Genomic DNA, 14692 nt, shown 5'->3' on the forward strand with positions numbered 1-14692 from the left:
TGCAGCCCACACTCCCCTTGCACAAGGGGGTAGCCATTGCTACGTGGAGGCTCACTACCCTGCACAGCCACCAGTCATGTGGCCGCCAATTGGGGGTGGGCAGGGCCACCATTGCGGCTGTTCTGCTGGAGGTAGGGCATGCTTGGGGCACCTCCCCACCACGGGGAGGAGGGCTACCAGGCAAGGGGGACCCTTGGAGACAGGGGAGAGGGATAGGGTGGGGTGGCTGGGACCCGGTGGGGGGAGGGGAATGGGATGCATGGAGCACCCCACCACGCACACATGGACATGTTCTCCCCACACACCATTCAGGTCTTCTGGGCAATCAAAAACAACCCACTTTACTGGGTTGTCCATGTCTGGGATCTGCAAGTCAAACTAATGGGGCTGAGAAGCTAGACTTCCCCAAGTGCTTCAGAGCTCTGGATGGGACCCACATTGCTCTCCAGGCCCCAGAGTGCAGCACAGGCATCTTCATCAATTGCAAGGGGTACCATTTTGGGGTGCTCCAGACCCACGTGGACACCAAAGGGCAATTTATGGCATTCTGTGTGGGTTTGTCTGGGTGAGCCCACAATGCAGGTATCTTCCAACTCATGGCTCTGCTGCAGTATGTGGGAGAAGACATCCATCCTAATCTGGGAGCTACTAAATGGGGACACCACTAGCCCCCCAATATAATGCCCAATGCTGTTTACCCCTTGCATGAGTGGCTGATGTGGCTCTACAGGGGACACACTGAGCCCAGCCAGGATGTTTTTATTTAGTTCCTAAACTGGGCTTGCAATATTAGGTGGCTGAAGGGCACTTTCAGGGCCCCCTCAGGATACTGGAGGTCATCCCGTGCAATGTACCAGATGTGGTGGGTACATGCTGCTCCCTCCACAACACTGTGGAGGTAAAGCAAGAGCCGTTCATGCAGGGGTGGGTTTTGGGTCTGGCCACGGCTCCAAGCAGCTGGCTGCTTTCCCATGCTGTCAGGCACAGAGGGTCAGGGTGCAGGTCAGTAAGTTCCTCTGGGAGGCCTTTGTGCGGGGGCCCATGTGACACCCCCAACATACAGCCACCACCACAACTCCCTTCCCATGCACCTACCTCTCAATATCAACCCGCCCCCCGAAACTCCCATACCCTCCCGGCCTCCGAATAGACACCAGGGACAGGGAGTGTTGCTAAAGAAAGTATTTCATGAAACTCTGGCAATGGATTCCAAACTGCATAAACAGAAGTGTAAATGATTGACAAGAGGGATGGGGGACTATAGACAATTGGGGTCCTGGGGTGGGCAGTGGGGGCAATGGAACTTAGAGGTGGTCTTGGAGAGGGGGTGGGGTAACAGAACTCAGAAAGGGCTCTGGGGAGCGGGTGGGAGGCCACAGTCCATATTCTCACACGGGCTGGGATGTAGCTGGGACCATCAGGAGGTGGGGACAAGGAAGGGGTCCAGTGGGCTCAGGCTTGGGCTCACTGGGGGCTACAGGAAGGGAGGGAGGGGATGGGGGAAGGTTGGGGGGAGCAGGGCAGCAATGTCAGTGACTGTGGGTGGATGGGTCGGGGGAACTGTGGGACACTGTGAGGGACATGAGGAGGGAGGAGCTGCAGGGGCTGTGGGAGGGACTGGTGATCGGGTGGGAGGCTGAGCCAGGCACGTGGTCACAACCTGTGTGAGGGTGTCCAGGCTGCCTGCCACCCAACCCCAGGCCTCCTGCTCCATCACATGCCCCAGCACTGGCCCCATGTGGGCGCTCTTCGGGGTGCAGTTCCAGCCCCCTCGCCCTCTGGTGTGGGCCTCTCTGGCTTGTGTACAGGCCTTGTCTGGCCCCTGGACGGTGCAGCTCTGGAGACAGAAGGGGACCCAGGGAAAGGCCATCAGTATCATGACCTGGCCCTGGGGGCTGTGTGCCCCACTCCACCTTGTCCCCCCATCAGGCCCGTGGTCCCTGAGGGATCTGTGTGGCTGGGGGGTCCCTGCATGGGTGGGACATATGCAGTGTAGCTCAGCCTCCCTCCCTGGGCATGCAGCCTGTGGTGCTGTCCTCAGGGGCAGGTGCAGAGTGTTGCATGAGGCCCCCATTGAGGCTCAGGGAGCACAGCCATGTGGGGTGCATCCAGACTGGAGCTGGTGGCTGTGTGAGTGGGCCACTGCTGGCCTCCCCTCCCCTTGTGCCAGGCATCCAACATGCACGAAACCGACCTTGGTGTCCCTAGAGGAACTGAAGGGAGGCCCAGGTGGAGGGGGCCCAGATGGAGACCTCTCAGGACACAGAGATGATGAGGGCCCCATTGCTGGAACCCCTGTCATGGCTCTGGGCTTCTGTTCCTGTGCCTGTTGGGTGGGAGCTGCTGCCTGCTACTGGTCCTGACACCTCCTGCAGCCCCCTGGCAAGCGCCATCTGACCTGGTGGTTTGTAGGACGTGGGTGGTCAGTGCTGCCTCCTTGGGTCCCAGGAGGCCGTTGAGCTCCTGGAAGTGGGGCAGGTTGTGGCCACTGCCCCTCGAGTGGCTGACGTCATCCTGGGCCTGGCAGTCGGCCTGCCACAGTTCCTTCACTTTTCTCCCCAGTAGTTCAGCTGTTCAGGTGGGGTGACCCTTGGAGCTCAGGCCAGAGAACAGGTGGCTGAAGGCTGCAGCATCCTGGCACCAGTCAGTCGTGTAGAGCAGCAGCTCCTCATTCCCCAGAGTGTCAGAAGTCCTTAAACTCAGTCTCACTCCAGGAGGGGCCCTCGTCTGCGTCCCCTGGCTGGGCTCCTGACACAGCTCAGATGGGTTGAAGCGGGGTCTGGGGGATACAGGGCTGTGGTCATTGGCCATGGATTGCCACATGGAACTTTCACCGGGCAGAATGATCCTCCCCCCCCACCATCTGCTGTCCCAGGGCCACAGTTCCCTCTAATTAGCTGAGCCCCACAGGCAGCAGCCGGTGTTTCTCCTGGAGGTGCACATCTGCCCAGGCCTTGGTGCACAGAGCAAAATGTATTCTATGTCCCCAGGGAGCATTTGAGGGAACAGTGGCCCTGGGGCAGCAGATGGTGGGGGAGGGGGATCATGCTGCCCTGGTGAAAGTTCAATGTAAAATAGGAAAAATCATAGCTGTAGCCGGTCTCAGCTCAGGGAAACACCACTGCAGAACTATGAACTCTGCCTCCTCCGACAGGTGGACTTTCCCCATTTAGAGACCATCCTCCACTCAATGCAAGGGGCCAGATCCTTGCTGCACCTGGTGCAGCTCTGGGGGAACCCAAAGGAGCATCGATGTCACATTTCCACTTTCCCCTCCACACCCCGATCCTGCAGAACTGAGAGCAGCACCAGCAATGCTCTCAGGTGCGCTTACCGGTCTCTGATCACTCGAGGCCTCAACGTCAGCGGCTCATCAAAGTGCGGCTACACCCGCATCTCTGTGGCTTGCTGTCCTCACACAGCGCATCACAGAATGCAGCTCACACGAGCGTTTTCTTCACACGAGTGTTTCCTACAGGCTGAGCGCTTGGGTCACCACCCAGGAGCAATTCAAATGCCGCCCAGCTGGCAGTGTGTGTGTTCATTGGCGGTGCTGATCCGCACATGCCTCGGTGTCTGTCTGTCCCATCCCTCCCCTGGGAAGGGCAGGTCGTTTCGACAGGGCTCATTCCCGCCCCCACACTCTGCTGTCTCTGCTCATGGCCTCTCGTCTGCAGGCTGCTCTGAACATGCTCACCAAGTGCCAGGCCTTGGGGTAAAGTGGAGACGGGATCCTGAGTGGTGTTGTCCCTCCTGGCTGGGTGCAGACAGCCATGGGGAACTCCAGCTCCATCCAGGTAAGTACCGGCCTGGAAGAGGCCAGGGGTAGCCAATTATGTGGGGTAGATGTTCATTGTTGGGGTATCACCAATTCCTGGTGCTCTTTTCCTGCCCAGAAAGGTGGGTGTGCGGCTGCTGAGGGAACACACGAGGGAGGCTCTTGGCATCATCATCACCATCATAATCAACCATGGGCTCAGCGCCCGTTGGTGTCCGATGCCTCCCTCACTGTTTCCTTCCATGGCTCCCTGCTGTGTGAGCAGCAGCCCAGGAGAAGGCCCAGCACAGTCACCTCCTGAATGGGTGGGGGTGGGGGAGGTGGCACTTGGCCGGACCAGATAGAAGGCTGTGGCCAGGAGCAAGAGGCTGGCAGGGAGGGTTTTGCCTGGGGTGGGTGAGAGAAGAGGCAGTTCCCTTCATTCTGAGCAGTGCTGGGCGAGATGTGCCGCTCGTATCTCTCTCTTCCAGGGTTACGATCGAAGCAGAGGGAGGGGAGGAGGGAGCTTTGCTCCAGGCCTTGCACCAGGGCCGTGTCTCAGGGTTTCCCTTTCCGCTCTGCAGAGGCAACGGGTGAAGGGGTTTCAGGGACAGCCCTGGCCCTGGGTGCCCCACCCCTGGGAACCACTGGAACAGCTCCCCTGCTCTGAGCTCGCCAGCACAGCCCAGTGGTTCTGCAAAACAGCTGAGAGGCTGCCAGAAATATTTGGCCAGGCACCAGTGAGTGCTGGTTCCCTCCCCTCCATTTGCCTGGCAGGTGCACGGCCAGGGGAGCCACAGTGCCTTGCTGGGACTTTTCTCCCAACTCATTTGGGTTTTGTCAGTGACAAAGGGACACGGGAGGAGAGTGACCCTTCTTGTCCTGCCCTGCCCCACCTGCAGAGGTTGCCATCTTCCAAGCAGCTGTCACAGACGCCTTTTCCCAAGCTCCAGGCTGCAACTGGATTCTCTCCACCCCTCCTCTCTCATCAGCCTTTTCCTGCCCCATCATGGGCTGGGCCTGCCAAGGGGGGTCTCCTCTGCTCCCCTGCCAAGCATAGGAGAACTTTAGGGAATACGTAGAACAAGACACCACTAGGGATTAAACCCCAGATCTCCTACTTATGCGGTAGATATGGTGATCAGCTAAGCCAGGGCGCCCCTCTCTCAGGAGTGCTCTTTGGTGACTGGAAGGCGCTGTGTTAGCCTGTATCTTAAACCAAACAACAGCCCTATGGCACTTTAAAGACGAGTGAAATAATTGATAAAGTGATGAGCTTTAGTGGGGCTGACCGACATGGACTGCCCATAGCAACACCTTCCAGCTCCCCAGCACAGACGTAAGGGCAGTGGGAGTTGCAGCCCAGAGGGCACTGAGGATGGGAGGAGTTGTTGGGTTTCTTATGTGCCTTTTTTGCTCCAGATCCTTAGGGGGTGTTTACACAAGGGGCTGCCAGGGGCAGGACATGAGCCCTGCAGGGCAGGGGTGGGTGTGGCAGTGACATCACAAGGGCCTGTTGAAGGACCTTAGCTGATTGGTTAAAGGAGGTGGGGAGGCGGTGACCTCAGACAGTCCAGAACAATAGGGCCATCTCAGAGCCCAGGAGAGGAGAACTGTCTGCCAGCGGGTCAGCCAAGGAACTCCTCGCACCCGGAGATGGCCGGCTTCCCAGTGACCGCCGTGCTGGGCGCAGCAGGCTCAGAGACGGACGGCCTCCTGACGGAGCCCTCTGGACTGAGCTCCCCCTTGGTGCTTGACGTAAAACATCATGGCTGTATTGTCCATGAAGACCCAAACCACTTTACCTGCAAGGTGGGGGAGGAAGATCTCGCACGTCCTGTGACCCACCTGTAACGCTTTGACATTTCTGTGGAGGGGCACCTCCTGCACGGGCCAGCTACCTTCAGTGCACCAGCTGCACCTGCGCATGCAGCAAGCGCACACACCTCCACTGAATGGACACGAGCAACCGCCTGGAGAAGAACTGATAACAATAAATAGAAATCAGATGGCAGAATGATAAAGAAAACTCTATGGGCAGTAAATTTAAGGACAATAAGAGGGAGTTATTTAAGCACTTTAGGCTAAAAAAGAATCAGTATTGGTCTATTGCTAGATTGAAATGGAGAAAAACATGAAGTTTTGTGCGTAAGCTTGTCTCTTTCACCAACACAGAATCACAGAACTGAAGGGAACCTCGAGAGGACATCTAGTCCAGTCCCCTGCACTCATGACAGGAGCATCCATTCATTCAATAAAAGCTCTTACTTTGCCCGCCTTGTTGCTACTAAGTTTAGACATTTTAAATGCAGCAAATCTGAAAGGATCCAAGAGTTTTAAAAGAGCTAGCCAAGGAGTGTGCTAAACTATGAATGTTGATTGTGAGGAACTGGAAGAAAGTGAATGTGCCAATGTTTAAACAGGGAAAACAGAATGAACTGGGTAGTTGTAGGCCTGTTTGCCAGAACCTGATTTCAGGAAAAATAATGGAGCTTCTGGTATGGGACTTGATAAAAAATGACAGGAAGATAATGATAATCACATGGGTTTATGGAGAACAGCTCCTGTGAAGCTAACCTGAGATTTTCAGCAGATTACAAAGCTGGTCGAATAACATCATAGAGTTGATACAATTGACTTATTCTGGTGTAAAGCACTTGCCTTGGCACCACACAACATTTTGATTAAGAACCGAGAATGATCCAATATAAACATAACACAGACGACATGGATTAAAAGAACTGTCTCACCAATTGGTTTCAAAATGTAAGTGTAAACAGGGAGTCCTACTCAAGCTGAGGGTGTTTCTCATGAGGCCTTACAGGGACTCTTGACTCACCGCTATGTAACATTTTTAGGAGTGACCTGGAAGGCAACATCAAGTTATTATGGACCAAGTTAAGAGAGGACACAAAGGGTGAATCCGCACTAGAAACTAACTTCAGAGTTAACTTCCAAGTTAGGCACGACTTCGAAGTAGGCAGCAGAGAGTCTGCACACATTTGCCCTTTGGGAGCTAACGTCGAAGTCTTTACTCTATTCCTGGGGATGGAGAAGTGCCCAGCTTCGCAGTCTGGTGTGTGTCCATACTCAACTTCATGGTTATTTTTGTAGTGTAGACACAGGCAAAGACTGCGGGAGCAGTAAACAATGAAGGGGACAGACAGGTTACTAACCCAAACCAATCTGGACACCTTGATGAACAAAGTGCAATGAAATATGTGTTTCTGTACAGCCCAATTTAAGGTCACACATATAGGAGCAAAGGAAGGACCATTATGACAGGGTAGGAAATTTACTGGCAGTGTGGGGGCTCAGGCTAGAGGGTGGGTGGCTGGCCCCAGCAGGGTGGGGCTTGGGCAGCCAATGGCTCGGGTGGCTTGGCCTAGAAGGCTGCCTGGCCTGCTTGATGGCTCATCCTGTACCGCCTGCTATCTTGTTGGCCCATAGGGAAAACAAGGGTACAGCTGAAGGCTCAGCAGGTCGGTTTGGCCATGTCCATGCACATAACCCTGAGGCTTCCAGGCTATATGCTGGGCAGCTTGTGGCTGGGACAGAGGAAACACAAGCCACATATCACCAGGAAGGTCAGAGGGAGGCAGCACCTTTCCCAGGTTCCTGCTCCTCCCCTCTGGGGTCACCTTTCTACAAGCAGAGCTCTGAGAAAAGCACTGAATGACCCGCCCCAGCTGGGGGTGTGTTGCAGAGGGACTTTCAGGCCTGCTAACTCCCCAGCACAGCATGGAAGAAGGCTTCCGAAGGCTTTGTATGCCTGTGACCTGCCTTGTTACACCTCCCGTCCTGTTCCTTTGTTTTCTCTTGGTCACAAACTTTTGTCTCCCACACTGCAGGGGTGGGCGGAAAGGGGCCTATTGGGGTCAGGAGAGCACTGTGGACATGCGAGTGGGGAGTTTAAATCACTTCTCTCTGCACCAGAGCCTTCAGCAGGAGAGACACGGCATTTCCAGGGAGGGGTGCCCCAGGCTCACAAGATCACACCAGCATCAGGACTCCAGGGATCTCTGGGCACACTGCCAAGTTCCAGTGCACCAACCGATTGCCTGAACCCTTCCATCTGGCTGGGCCAAAGACCGGGCTCCACCAGGCGCCAGTCACCACACTCACTCTCGTGCAGGACAGCAGAGGGAAGCAGCTCAGAGAGCTTTAGGGCTGTGCCTCAGTAAGGCAGCCCCAGGAGGTGCCTCTGACATTGAACTCAGACTGCAGGAAGCAGAGCCCTGAACAATGGCTCCAGCCCTCCCCACCTGCCCCTCACCCTTTGGGGCTGGCTGGCATTGCCCTCTGGACACCTCTCACCCTCAGCTGGCAGCATGGACTGTGTCCTTATTGCTTCTCTGCAGATCCTGTGTCTCCAGGACTCCCTCTCTCTGCCCGGGGCTTTCTCAGCACCTGGCCCCACAAAGCTTCCACCAGACAGACCCTGTGTTTTCCAGGCCCATTCCTGTGGCTATGGGCTTAGAACCACAGAATCCTGGGGCTGGAAGGGACCTCAGGAGACCACTGAGTCCAGCCTCCTCCCCAAAGTAGGAGCAACCCCAAGTAAATCATCCCAGCCAGGGCTTTGTCAAGCCAGGGCTTAAAAACCTCCAGGGATGGAGATTTCACCACCTCTTCAGGTAACGCTCTGCAGTGCTTCACCGCCCTTTTGGGAAAAACAAAAGCAGGACCAGCCATCTATTACCACTGCCATGACTTGGATTTGAACCAAGGTTTCTGCAGCTACAGTGCAGAGTACTAACCACTGTACGATCATGGCCAGCTGGGGGATCTTTCTAGAGAATTTTCCTTTCTAGGGCATCACCCCACAATCTGGGACCTGGACCACTGCTCCAGCTGCAGGCAGGACTCTTTGGGCTCCAGGGGCACAAGTCAAATTAACAGCCAGCTGCCCAGAGAAGGGCTTGAGCCCGGCACTGTCAGATTAACAGCCTGATGGTCATCCAACTCGTGCTGGTAAAAGGGGCTTTTCCTTTTGGCCCTTGACACAAGTGCAGTCAGGGCAGCATTGTAAGAATGTAAAATGTTAAAGAAGCCCACATTGGAAATGGCTGAGGGAGTTGCCTAAGGTGGGAAGCAGATGGTTCTGTCTTTTGCTGCACTTTTACATAACAGATGTTATCTGTGCAAGAAAGTGCCTCATTCTCCTGAAAAGAGAGAACCTTCGGGTTTCTTTTACAATTTGTCTCCTCTAAGGCTGATAGAGCCATCAGCCAACTGCCAAACCACCCTGTTCTTCCAGAACACACAGCTCACAGATTAGCAAGGCAAAAATTGTACAACAGATAAAATGTTTAAAAAAATCACTGAACCATCTACACAGCTGTGATGGAGTGGGGGATACCTGTGTGTGTGTGTGTGAGTGGCTCACAGAGGGTGTGGGGCTCCTGCTGAGGGTAACCCTGACGACCAGGTGACACCTTTGTACTGCAGACAGAGGAGGAGGTGGAGCCTGAGGGGTTTGAATTGGAACTGGGAGTTGGAAGCAGTTAGTCTGGCCTGGGAGAGAGAGAGACAAAGGAGGGGGCCAGGCCCCAGCTCTGGGGGCCCCTCGGGGCCTCCTCTCCCCAACATAGATTGGACTGGTTGTCTCTGCCTGCTGTACTGACTCCTCTGTACGATGCTGTGTCCTGTCGGCTAATAAACCTGCTGTTTTCCTGCTGAGTGAGAGACTCTCCTGCCTGCGAACAGGGTGCAGAGCTTGGGGGACCCCAAAACCGCATCACAACAGCATAACAAGCATATTTTGCAAAAACTAGGATCAATGCAAAAACCAGAAAAAATGTGTACATGAAATACAAACTGCTAACGTGCATGAACTATACAGAGAATTTTTTCTGTTACTCACAAGCAGCTGGAAAAGCTCCCAAAAAAAGACACCAAAAACCAGGAAACAATCTTGTGTGTTTCACTACACCAAAATTTTTAACAAAAGAGAAAAGATGCACACAAATTGAAAAGAAACCAAATCACACAGCACCCCCTGTAAAAGAGCTGACAGGGAAAAGGAAGTAGCAAGGAACCCCCCAAAAATCGGCACTAAAGAATTGGGTAAAAATTTTACAAGTTTCCCAGCACAAAAACCTTTACAAAAAAGCAAAAGAGACACATGAACTGAAAAAAAAAGCAGATTATACAGCACCCCCTGTGAAGGAGCTGACGGGGAAAAAGCAAGTTCTTCTCACATCACAGTGTCAACCCGCAAAGCCTCCCCTTTGTGCAACCCATTGCCCAGAGGTGCTTCCAGCCGAATTTCAGCACCAGAACCAGAGGCTCCAGGAGCAAAGGCAGCTCGTGGATGAGGGACTCTGGACACACCACGCAATGCATTGTGGGTATGCAAAGGAGCATCACTGACTCTGCCCCAGAGAGCAGAAGAGCCGGGGTCTCCCAGCTGTGGCGGCTGCCCCAGAACAGGGGTGATAACAGTTTTTATGCTGTGCCCCCTTTTTGGCCCTGCACTGAGCTGCTCCCACAACCTGTGGGAGAACCATAGGAAGGGATGCTGGGGGGCGCGTGCTGGCGGGGGCTCAGGTGCTGGGCCAGCAGTGGCTCCTCTCTGGGGGAGGGGGAAGTGCTATGAAGCCAGGCCGCCTGCAGTGCCCCTGGGGGATCCTGTGCACCACACTGGGGCACCTGCCAGCCAGGAACCAGCCGCCTCAGCCCAGCAGCAGGGAAGTTGTCACAGGTGCACCTGCCTCCTCCCCCTGCTTGGCCCATCACAAACAGCTCCCATCCCCCAGCTTCTGCTCTGTCCCCTGCGCTCTGGTGCAGAGGCTGAGATTTGGCGACACAGCAGTAGCTGCGGGGGGAGGGGGCAGGGGATGGTGCTGAGCCCTGGGCTGGTCGGGTCACAGTTATGCCAATGCACATCAGCCCAGCAAACCTGTCCCTCGGCTGAGATCTGGGTACAGAGGGGAAGTGACAGTTGCTACTCATATTGAATAGGAACAGAGAGAAAGCCGGGCTAGTCTGTGCACTATCAAAGCCAAAAAGCAGTCCAGGAGCACTTCAAAGACTGACACAATAATTGATTAGGTGCTGAGCTTTCATGGGACACAAAAACTCATCACCTCGTAAATTATCTTGTGCACCTTTAAAGTGCGACTGAACTGCTTTTTTCTCAAAATCATAGAATGATACAATACTAGGATTGGAAGGGACCTCGAGAGGCCATCGAGTCCAGCCCCCTGCCCTCATGGCAGGGCCTAGTACTGTCTAGACCATCCCTGACAGACATTAGTAACCTGATCTTAAATATTTCCAGAGATGGAGATTCCACAGCCTCCCTAGGCAATTTATTCCAGTGTCTGACCACCCTGACACTTAGGAACTTTTTCCTAATGTCCAACCCAAACCTCCCTTGCTGCAGTTCAATCCCATTGCCTCTTGTTCTATCATTAGAGGCCAAGAAGAACAAGTTTTCTCCCTCCTCTTTATGACACCCTTTTACTTAACTTAAAACCGCTCTCATGTCCCCCGCTCAATCTTCTCTTTTCTAAACTAAACAAGCCAAATTCTTTCAGCCGTCCTTCCTAGCTCATGTACTCTAGATCCTTGATCATTCTTGTTGCTCTTTTCCGATCCCTCTCCAATTTCTCCACATCTGTATTGAAATGGGGCTCCCAGAACTGGACACAATACTCGAGCTGAGGCCTAACCACCACAGAATAAAGCAGAAGAATGACTTCTCGTGTCTTGCTCACAACACACCTGCTAATGCACCCCAGAATCATGGTTGGCTTTTTTGCAACAGCATCACACTGTTGACTCGTATTTACCTTGTTGTCCACTAGAACCGCTACATCCCTTTGTGCTGTAGCCATTCCAAGACAGTCTCTCCCCATTCTGTATGTGTGAACCAGATTGTTCCTTCCCAAGTGGAGCACTTTGCATTTGTCCTTATTAAACTTCATCCTGTTTGCCTCAGACCATTTCTCCAATTTGTCCAGATCATTTTGAACTTTGACCCTGTCCTCCAATGCAGTTGCAACCCCCTCCAGCTTGGTATCATCTGCAAACTTAATAAGCATACTTTCTTTGCCAATATCTAAATCCTTGATGAATATAGTGAACAAAACAGTTTTTAGTTTTCCTACTGATATGAGCAATTTGAGTACCATTTTTAGATGAAAGGGCTGTGCCAGCAGGAGCTCCGTATTGCTGAAGGGTTTGTGGAATGTGTCCTTGAGAGAGCGTCTGCATGAAAATGCAAAGGTGTGCTTATGTAATGCCTTGGAAACAAAGCCTGATGGGAACAGGCAAAGCAATGAGCCTTTGTCTATTGTAAACACCATGTTGCTGTAAAGTCACAATTTAGGCTATCACCCAGTGTAAGAACTCAGGGGGTCTCATCAATGCTTGAAGTTGTTGTGAGGGTACAGGGCAGTCATCACTGCTGTGTAAGATATGGATTGCGCAGGGCTCTCTCCATGGAAGCATTGTGAGGTAAGAACCGTGGAGGGAAAGGGGATCTTGGGAAAGGCAGTAGGGCAGGTTCTTGAAGCAGTCGGCAAACACACTTGAGGGACCTCAGTTCTGCCAACTCTGTCAGTGTTGCTCCTGCAGTTGTTTCTTCTCTTGTGTTTGGGCTGTCATTTCTGTCAATCACTCTGCTCCCAGGGAGATCTTCTGTGGGGCAGCTGCCTCAGCCCCGGCATGCTGCTACTCAGGGAGACAGCTCCTGCTATGGGGAGTCTTCTCCATGGGCAGCTGCCTGTAGGCCAGGACCCCTGCTGTGAGGTGGCTGCTGGGAGGCTTTCCAACCCTTGTTTTCAGCACATTCTGCACCAAGAGGGTACAACCCACCCTGCACTCCCCTTTGTCTCTGCTGTGTCATCTCCATCTCTGGTGCCTCACTGTGAGTCACCAACACGCCATCGACGAGGAGCCCAGAGACAGGACAGCAGCTCCCCCGTCCTAGAGATTGGTGTCTGGTATTTGCCATAGTTCCAATCTCAGTGGGACCTGGTGGTGCTCTACTGTAAATCGTCTTCTCCAAGGGTTGGGCTATTTTGTCCCCAGGGGTACCTGAGTGAGGTCTTTTTCCTCCTGCTGCATGAGTGAGGCCCACTGGAGCCAGGACTCTGGTTGGGCTGGCTCGTCAACCTGAGTGCAAAAGGTTGGGGCTCCAGGACTCAGCAGTGTGTGTAGAGATAAATGAGGTCTGAGGTTGTGTTTCTCATGGCTTCTCCTGATGCCCTCACAACTGGTCCTGGAGCTGCCAGGCTATTCCTATTGCACACATGGCACTTAAATGAAGGAGCATCAAGACCAGGCTAAAAATTCAGGGGACGGAAGGGGAGAGGAAGAGTCCCAGGCTGGAGCCCAGCTCACCTGTCCTCCTCTGGGCACCTGGAGGTGGGCCAGCTGGTACTGACACCTTAAGGGGAAGGCTCAAAAGCCACAGAGCACCTGAGGGCAGTGGAACAGGAGGGGAGGACCATGACTGCATGTGGCCTGAGAATCTTCATAATGTCTCTGAGCCAGGCTGCTCCCCACCACCAAACCCTCAGTAAGGACACCCCAAAGCAGCGCGTGGTCTGCAGCCAATGTCACAAGGTGGGAGAAAATCAGCTAGTCCCTCAGTGGGGTCTCATAACTGTGGGGCTCATTTCAGCTGTGGGGCAGGAGATGTGTCCTGAAGAGGGGCTGTTCCCCATCTGGAGACAAGCACAAAACAAGCCAGAGCTTGCACAGGGTTAGGCACAGTCACATGGAGACCTGCCCCAAGCCCTGTGTCTGGTTCTGCAGATCAGTCTATTGTGTTGGGGCAGAGAGGAGATTGTGACATTCATTCTCCCTTGGGCAAGCGTCTGTCCTTTTCCCTGCTGCGTACTTCACAGTTCAGGAACTGAGACAGACCAGAGCCCCTGAGCCAGCCTTGGGGAAAGGCCCTGTCCCTTACAGACAGCTGCCCCCCTATCACTGGCTGCAGCTGAACCAGGGCTGTCCACTCCTTCGCAGGGCATCACACAGGGGAATGTCACACTGTTGGGCTGCCATGGGAGACAGGCTGGGCTCAGCAGCAGCACATCAATGGCCACACCCCAGAGTCAGCATTTCCCCAAGGCACAGCCTCCCCTGATCTTTTCCACACACTAGTCACAGGCAGCCCCAGGGCAGTGTCTCCGGGTGTGTGCTGCTGTAGTGTCCTGCTTACAGGATGTGGTTAATACACAGCCCTCGCTGTGAACAGGATTTGAACCTGCACAGGGAAACTCTATTGGATTTCTAGTCCAACACCTTAACCACTCAGCCATCACAGATACAAGACTGTTTTTTCCACATGGCCAGAGACCCTGGTGAACACTCATTGGGCCGAGGCTGGTCAGGAACACTGCCAGACAGCTGGTGCGTTTGCTGCCCTCCCCTTTCTTCAGCCCCGGCCCCGGCAGTGTCCCTGGAAGCTGTGTGCTTGGGCGGCTGCTCAGGAGAGATGCAGGTGCTGCCTGGCTAATTAGCAGAGCCCCACAGGCAGCAGCCGGTGTTTCTCTTGGAGGTGCACATCTGCCCAGGCCTTGGTGCACAGAGCAAAAGGTGTTCTACGTCCCCAGGGAACATTCGAGGGACCTGTGGCCCTGGGGCAGCAGAGGGTGGGGGAGGGGGATCATTCTGCCCGGTGAAAGTTCAATGTAAAATCGGAATAATCACAGCTTTCTAATTCAGAAAATATTGTTGCAACAAGGTGCAAATAGAAGAACATTTTCATTTCATTTCATTTCTCTCCCCGACCAGGCACAGCTGTGGCTGTCAGTGACCACACCCTGGGCAGTGCCGTGGACAGAGGCAGGCGGTGGTTGGTTCCTGGCATGGGTCTGACTCTCGCTGGCTCCCCAGCAGTGCCTGCAGCCTCCGGCTGGCAGTGTGAGGGGAGCCCCACATGGATAAGAACCTAAGAAAGGCCGTACTGGGTCA

At 54.0% G+C, this 14692-nt stretch overlaps 2 non-coding genes across 2 annotated transcripts; both read right to left on the reverse strand.

Moving 5' to 3' along the window:
- Window positions 1–8462: 8462 nt before the first annotated feature.
- On the reverse strand, window positions 8463–8534 carry TRNAY-GUA (transfer RNA tyrosine (anticodon GUA)). The gene has a single exon. It is a non-coding gene; the product is annotated as a tRNA-Tyr (tRNA).
- A 5427-nt stretch (window positions 8535–13961) lies between these two features.
- On the reverse strand, window positions 13962–14043 carry TRNAS-AGA (transfer RNA serine (anticodon AGA)). Its single transcript has one exon. It is a non-coding gene; the product is annotated as a tRNA-Ser (tRNA).
- Between the last annotated feature and the right edge of the window lie 649 nt (window positions 14044–14692).

This window comes from Carettochelys insculpta, chromosome 7, assembly GCF_033958435.1.
Source record: "Carettochelys insculpta isolate YL-2023 chromosome 7, ASM3395843v1, whole genome shotgun sequence".
NCBI lineage: Eukaryota > Metazoa > Chordata > Testudines > Carettochelyidae > Carettochelys > Carettochelys insculpta.